Genomic DNA, 7759 nt, shown 5'->3' with positions numbered 1-7759 from the left:
ATATTTTGTGAAAAAATGGCTTCCCCATATAACCCCAAAACTCCAAGAATAAGCAAGAAAAACACAACCACCTCAAACTTTTGATTACCTACCTTTTCCAAAATCAAATTGATCACCTTATTTTTTCACCTCCTAGTTACCATTATAATGATACATACTACACTCCATATCCTATTCAAATTCACAATGTTAATATGTAAACATATTTAACAAGTTAAATGGTTAAATGTGTAAAATAAAATAAAATTACCAAAATGTGAACAAGACAAAAAGGTAATTACCCGCGCAACTCATTTTACCAATTAACAAATGTTGCATTTATTTCATACTTCTCATAAGTAGACAAGGACATAATGGTCATTTAGCATGGACTTAAACGAATGCACACGAACGGATGCACACGGTCCAAAGACTGAACATGAAACATAATTACACTTTAGGGACTAAAAGTAGACAAGTCACATTTCACTTGGGAAGATTGTTATGGGCATTCTATGTTGATTGGTGATTTTAGTTGCATTCACTTGTAACTGTGTTTGACCTCATCCCATCTGTTAACTCATCTGAATATCATTAAGTAGTATTGAAAGAAAAACACAAGTTTGTTCCTTCGTTTTTTAACCTCTTCACTATGTAAAAAACATTTTTTTTTTTTTAAAATTAGAATGTTTTTATATGAAGAAATGAAAGTAGGATACTATAATAAACAAATAAGAGAAACTACATTGGTATTTGATCTCTTACCTAGATGTTTTTCCATATCTTTTTGATGGCTGCACTGTTGCTTTCTCCATGAACTGACTGCAAAAAATGGATAATGTATATCATAACAGATAATAAAAATAATACAATGTAAAACATCGTGGAATAAATATAATGTAAGAGCACTAACCAATACATGTGGCTGAGTTTTACTTTTTGTGACAGCTGATCAAGAATTGTCCAATCATAGATGTAATCAAATTCAAACCCTACAAGACAATATAAAAGGGTTAAATGCAAAAAAGAGCAACATACTTTCATCGATTTGTTAATTATAACATTCTACTTTCATTTTGTCCAATTACAACAATTTACTTTGAAAAATCTTCCCTAAATATAGCAATGACATCAAAATTCAAAACAATTTTCAATACACAAATCGTTTTAAGTATAATAATCCCAATAAAAAAGTCAAAAGTAAAATTTTATAATTAGGTAGAGTTATTAAAATGCAATGTATTAATAAAACAAATGAAATTACCATGATGTAAAAAAAATGAATTGAAAGTAGGATGCTATGAACTTATAAATTGCCACAAAAAGTACCTTCACGGGTGAATAATTCTTGGAATAGACGTTTCAAAAATGCATAATCAGGCTGTTCATTTGCTCTGCAAAAGAGACCATAAAAATCAAACTTTTAAGTTTTTCTGGATCCTATAAATTGAAAGTGCTATCTTACCAATCCTATTATGAGCATTGCAAGTTGCAAAATATAATGTTCCAGATACAATTTTTTTGTTCTCCCTGCAAAAAATAGGTAGTGGAATTAATAAAATCATTAGAAATCATGCAAGGAAAAAAGCCTTCATCTTTAAGAAGTCCATATATGCCAACTTTAGAGGTATACCTGTAGGGAATATGTCGGTTTAAATCCCAAAATCTCTTAGCTATCCCAAAATCGAAAATATAAACCTAATGGATAAAATGAAAGATCATTGCAAAACGTCTCTTATCAATTCGGAACATGCATAAAAGGATTTGGCATATCACCTGACTTGCTTTTTCACTAAGACCCATAAGAAAATTACCAGGCTTGATATCACAATGTACAATCCCTCTAGAATGAACATATTCGATTCTCGTTATCTGCACACACAAAGAAATTAGCTTTTTAATTGCTCTGGTGAAGAACAAACAAATAGCGACTTAACAGAAATTACGAAGTCCAAAATCTAGAAGTCGACATCTATAGAATGAAGGTATAGTGTTTGAATAGGGTGTAGATGTATAGTTTCCATTACCAAAATGTTATCTTCTCCATCTACACTAGACCATTTTATGCTAGGTATACCACGCTTACCACCTAGTGAAAGCAAAACGATTGAAAACTGATATATATATATATATATATATATATATATATATATATATATATATATATATATATATATATTTGTTTAAATAGAAGTAAAAAAGAAAAAGTGTATGTGTATTGTGACAACTGGAAAAATTCTAGAATAAACTAGTCTAAACTGTAACCGTGTACATGTGAATTCACATCGTAACATCGATGCAATAGAACTATGAATGCCAAGAGGGCATTGTAGGTATAAGTTATCATATATATATATATATATATATATATATATATATATACTTTGAGAAACCATGTCGTAATTAATGTTTGTCAATACATCAAGATAGAATCAACCACAAATTACACCTTGCTTTAGAGAATGGATAACTTGCCTTAAGGATTTAAGCCTAGGATCCCACAAAGCTAGGGATTTCGGTTCTCTTAAGACCAAAATCACCTTTCAAAGAGAACCCCAAAACTGAAAACCCTTTAATGAGTAGAGCCATGACCGAAAACACTTTGTTTAAGGCCCATCAAGGCCAAAATCTCTTCACTAGGATCAAAATTTCTTTCTGGATAAAGCTTGGACCAAAATCATCATTAAGAAGGGTGTATAAGGGGATTTTGGTCATGCTAGGACCGAAATCACCCTCATTTAGGCCGAAAACTCCTTAGATCCTAGATATTTTATGCAATGTGGTTGGTTGATCCATTTCTGAAAGTGATATATTACACTTATCAACGTAGGTGTCACTTCTCTTACACCCTTATCTCTTATTATCCCATATATAAGCCATACCCTAAGAACTCTTTCCAAAACACTTGCATAGTTAACATATTCACTTCACATTTCTCTCAATCTTCAAGCTTCCCAAGAACATCAACAAGATTTTTCCAGGAAGCTAATCTTCAAGTAAATTCCTTAGGAATATTGGTAAGTGTTTCTTAAGTAATCTAGTGTTTATAAACATTTCATGATAATAAATACGGTATTTTACCATATTTACGAAAAGTGTTAAATATGCGAAACGACTTTACTACCAACCTACTATATTTTTACATACAACGTTTTGATAAAAATGTAAAGATATGAAAAACGGTTAAAAACGTTCATTCATTAGAACTTTATATATATATATATATATATATATATATATATATATATATATATATATATATATATATTAAGTACAAAACGTTCATTCATTAAAACTTTATAAATATAGTTTACGAAACTTTACCCCCTTTGTAACCCGTTGAGCAAAGGGTAAAATTATATAAAGTGCATATATAATTGTTTTACGACATTTTCGATATTACCCTGGAAAAAGTGGATAATTTCATATACAAACGTTTTCATTTCAAAAACACGTACAGTCGTTGAATAAATTTGTGAGACACTGTCTTCATTTTACCTAACTGAGGTATACATGAAAGTCATGTATTATAACTGGAAACTCCGATACGAGAGCGTGATACTTGTGTATAGATCTATACGGGGCTAATGATCCCACACCCTGACTACTAACTACAGTCAAACTGACAAGTTATGGGTGACAAATGTCATAAACAATTCGACGCCTGAAGAACATTGAGGCAGGCAGTTCATTGTTAGCACGGTTATGAAAACTCACATAGGAAAACGACTATACGTTTATTTTACATGAAAACACATTCCTTCAAACGGTTTTATATATGAATAAAACTACATATTACTATTTTGAAGTATGGAAAATACTTGTATCATTCTAGAACATTTTAAACTACAAATCATTTCTATGGAAAATATTGGATTTTCTGGAACGAACAACCTCATTTTACAAGTGAACGACTTACATCTCATTTATTAGAAAATATTGGATTTTCTGGAAACAAACACGATATCATTTCACATAAAGGCTTACTATTTTTCATATAAACTCTTATGAACTCACCACTTAATTGTTGTCATCTTTTCAAACAACTTGTATTCTCAGGGAATCAGTAAAACAGGTAAACACCAGCTTTTGAGGATGGGACGCTAAGGCGTCAAACCAATCTTTTGTCATCATATTGTAATTGACTTTTGAAACATGTAACACTTACAATGATGTAACTTTTCAATTATATATATATATATATATATATATATATATATATATATATGATGGTTATGTTTGCTTTCTTTACTACTACTCAATTGTTATAATACAATACATGAAAATCATCCACCCTCAGACGTTTCCGCCATCCTGGTTTGGGGGTGTGACATGTATCATGTATGTTTGTGTTATGATATTGTAAAAAACTATATGTACGTCCTCGTAGAAGAGTATCGTATAACTTGGCTTCATATTGAAGTTAGGGATGTCTTTTCTTATTGTTCTCCTGTAGAGTAAGAAAAATTATATCACTACTGAAAAAATGAACAAAAAGGAAACTGCTTTTGATCATGTTCAACACTTACGATCTTTACGGCGACGATTTCAAGCGTATTAACAGTCATCGCTGCATAAAAAAGTGATAAGCCCTTAACTCTCTCAAGTTCAATTTCAACAAATTGTACCGATTTATAAGCAAGAACAACAAAAACTAAAAAGGAAAAGTAAAACCTTGATGAACTGTAACGAAGGATTCACTTCTGATCTTACGCCCGAGTTTGTACTTTCCCCGATTATCCTGTCCATGTATGCATATATGTGTTCCATATCAACTCCAACAGATTGACGAAAGCCGAAAATGGAGCTGGTGTTCTTCGAATTCGAAGGAGACAAATGGAAAAGTTATTGGAGGGATGTGAGGATTTTGAGTATATGGCAAATTACAGTTTATTTATGGCTAATGCTATAAGCCCTCCTTTTTTCAAAGGTTGTGCTATAAGTATCCATTAACCAATTTTACTCCCCCTAACATCAATCTAATCAATTTTTTATTTTTGATTTCACATCATTTTTTTTTTCTTTTTTCCCTTTTTGTTTTTTATTGTTTTTTTCTTTTCTTTTATATTATTATTATTATTATTATTATTATTATTATTATTATTATTAATAATAATTTCGATAACCATATAAAACTCGGACAACATCTTAAAATTCGGACAACATTATAAATTCGGACGAGATTATAAAATTCGAACGACTATATAAAATGGAAGAAAAGTAAAGTTTGATTTTAATCCGTATAACGCACCATACAAATCTACCCTAATAAATGAAAATGTTATTGCCACTTGTCAATCTCTCATTTATTTGGCCACATGTCATTTTATCATAATTTTGAAATATATTTATTTTCCACTTGTCAATTACTTCATTATTCATTTCCACTATATCATTAATTTAGTTTCCATAAATTAAACCTACTATAATGACTATTAATTTCAAATTTCAAATTTGAAATTTGAAATTTCAATTTCAATTTCAAATAAAGTTACACTTTAAACAAATGTATTTAACATTTTATTATAATAAATCGTTTAGTACACGGGTCTAACAATTAAACACATAATTTTAATTAATTTATTTTTTGCATGTTTTTTTTTTTCATAATTTTCACTTATTTCATATTTCAAATTCAAATAAACTCTTCATTTAATCGCTCATGTTTAACATTATGTTTTAATTAACCCGTATAATATACGGGTTTCACAACTAGTGTAATACCGAACCAATTAATATATTCGTGATAAATAAAGAAAAACTGTGTTTTTGTTCCGTTTTATGTAGTCGTTCGAATTTTATTATGTCGTCCAAATTTATAATGTCGTCTGAATTTTAAAATGTTGTCCGAATTTTATATGATTATCGAAATTTATAATAATAATAATAATAATAATAATAATAATAAGATTAAAATAAATAATAAAAAAGAATTAAGAACAAAAAAAAACAAAATAAGGAAAAAACTAAAAAACAATAACAAAAAACAAAAAACAAAAAAAATCAATCAGGGTAGAATTGGAAAAGAAGAGGATAATGATAGCCTTTTCCAATTCTACCGTGATTTGATGTTTTTATTGTTTTTTTCTATTTGTTGTTTTTAATTCTTTTTTATCATTAATTTAATCTTAATCTTATTACTATTATTATAAACTTCAATAACTATTTTAAATTCAGACGACATTAAAAATTTGGACGACATTATAAAATTCGAACGATTATATAAAACGGAACAAAAACAAAGTTTGTCTTTATTTATCACGAATATTAATTAGTTTGGTATTACATTTGTGTGATGCGTTATGCAGATTGAAAGCATTTACTTGAACAATTGTATACCATGCTGCCGGATATTCTATTTGTATGTAGGGAGAAGTCTGGAAAAGACATTAGGTATTGAATATGCTTCTTGTAAATCAACCATTACATAATGGTTTGGTTGAATTGCAATTTATCAATAGACAATAATGGTATCAATTTGTTTCTAAAATGAAGACAAACTTTGCTTTTGTTCCATTTTATATAATTGTTTGAATTTTATAATGTCATCTGAATTTATAATGTTGTCCGAATTTTAAAACGTCATCAGAATTTTGAAATGTTGTCCAAATTTTATATGGTTTTTGAAATAATAATAATAATAATAATAATAATAAAAGAAATGAAAAAACAAAAAAAAAACAAAAGGGAAAGAAACAAAAAAATGATGTCAAATCAAAAATAAATGATTGATTAGATTGATGTTGGTGGGGGGGGGGGGGGGGGGGTTGGGTTGTGAAATTGGTTTAAAGGGGTATTTATAGCACAACCCTTATTTATTCAGAGTAAATTACAGAAATGGCCGTGTGCGTCTAACCATTCCTCACCCCCACCCCACTATAAGGTTTTGTGAAAAAAAATTAGGGATGAGCAGCGAAAGCAGGTATCTACTTTCGAACCGGAACCGTCTTGGTACTGCCAGTTCTGGAACCATAACTGCCTTAGACGGTTCCGGTTCAAATACCGGGTACCCAGAACTAGTACCGACGGCTACCCACCTTTTTTCTAAAAAAAATATATATTTAATCATTTATATATCGGTGAATTTTGTTTTAAAAAAAACGTTTACCTGATTACCTTAAGTTGGTTTTAGGCCATGGGTATGGGTGGTGTTTATTCGCATAAACATCTATCTGGAGGGGATGTTCACGCGTGGACAACACTCCCAATGGATGTAGTTATGTGGAGTAACTAGCTTCATAAATGCTTACGCGAATTTTGATAGGTTACTTCTAAATTGAATGCATTTTTATTGGCTTGTTTACTAGTGAACACCATTTCCAACCAATATTAAATGCATTGTGAAAAGGGATTGATGATGATGTGGAGTTATGTTCACCGTAATATACCCCATAGCCTTAGAGTTTTTGTCGATTCATTCCTAAAAAACGCCGACACCAACTTTTTCCCTTCACTACCTTCTTCTCGTCACTCTCATCTCTCTGACCAGTTGTCATCGTCCCTTATCACATTACTGATTAACCAGAAATACCACAATGATTACAGTTATTTGGAGCTCCAGTCGAGTTGTAATTCGTATCTCGTAACCCTCTCATCAAAGTCGTAACCCACGTTCTTCCCGAATCTTCTATTCTCTCTCTCTCTCTCTCTCTCTCTCTCGCTAGGGTTTACATATGAAGTTCATATTTACTTTAGATTCAATGATTTCGTCGCTCCTATCCGTAATTTGAATCCAACTTGGTAAGATTTATGCTCAAATTCCACTATCTATCCGATTAAG

At 30.3% G+C, this 7759-nt stretch overlaps 1 pseudogene; it reads right to left on the bottom strand.

Moving 5' to 3' along the window:
* Positions 1-481: 481 nt before the first annotated feature.
* On the bottom strand, positions 482-2568 carry LOC111905269 (casein kinase 1-like protein 4; annotated as a pseudogene).
* Between the last annotated feature and the right edge of the window lie 5191 nt (positions 2569-7759).

The sequence above is a fragment of the Lactuca sativa genome, chromosome 8 (assembly GCF_002870075.4).
Source record: "Lactuca sativa cultivar Salinas chromosome 8, Lsat_Salinas_v11, whole genome shotgun sequence".
Lineage (NCBI taxonomy): Eukaryota > Viridiplantae > Streptophyta > Magnoliopsida > Asterales > Asteraceae > Lactuca > Lactuca sativa.
Note: the sequence above shows the minus strand (reverse complement) of the source record. Positions and strands in the feature narration are given on the sequence as shown.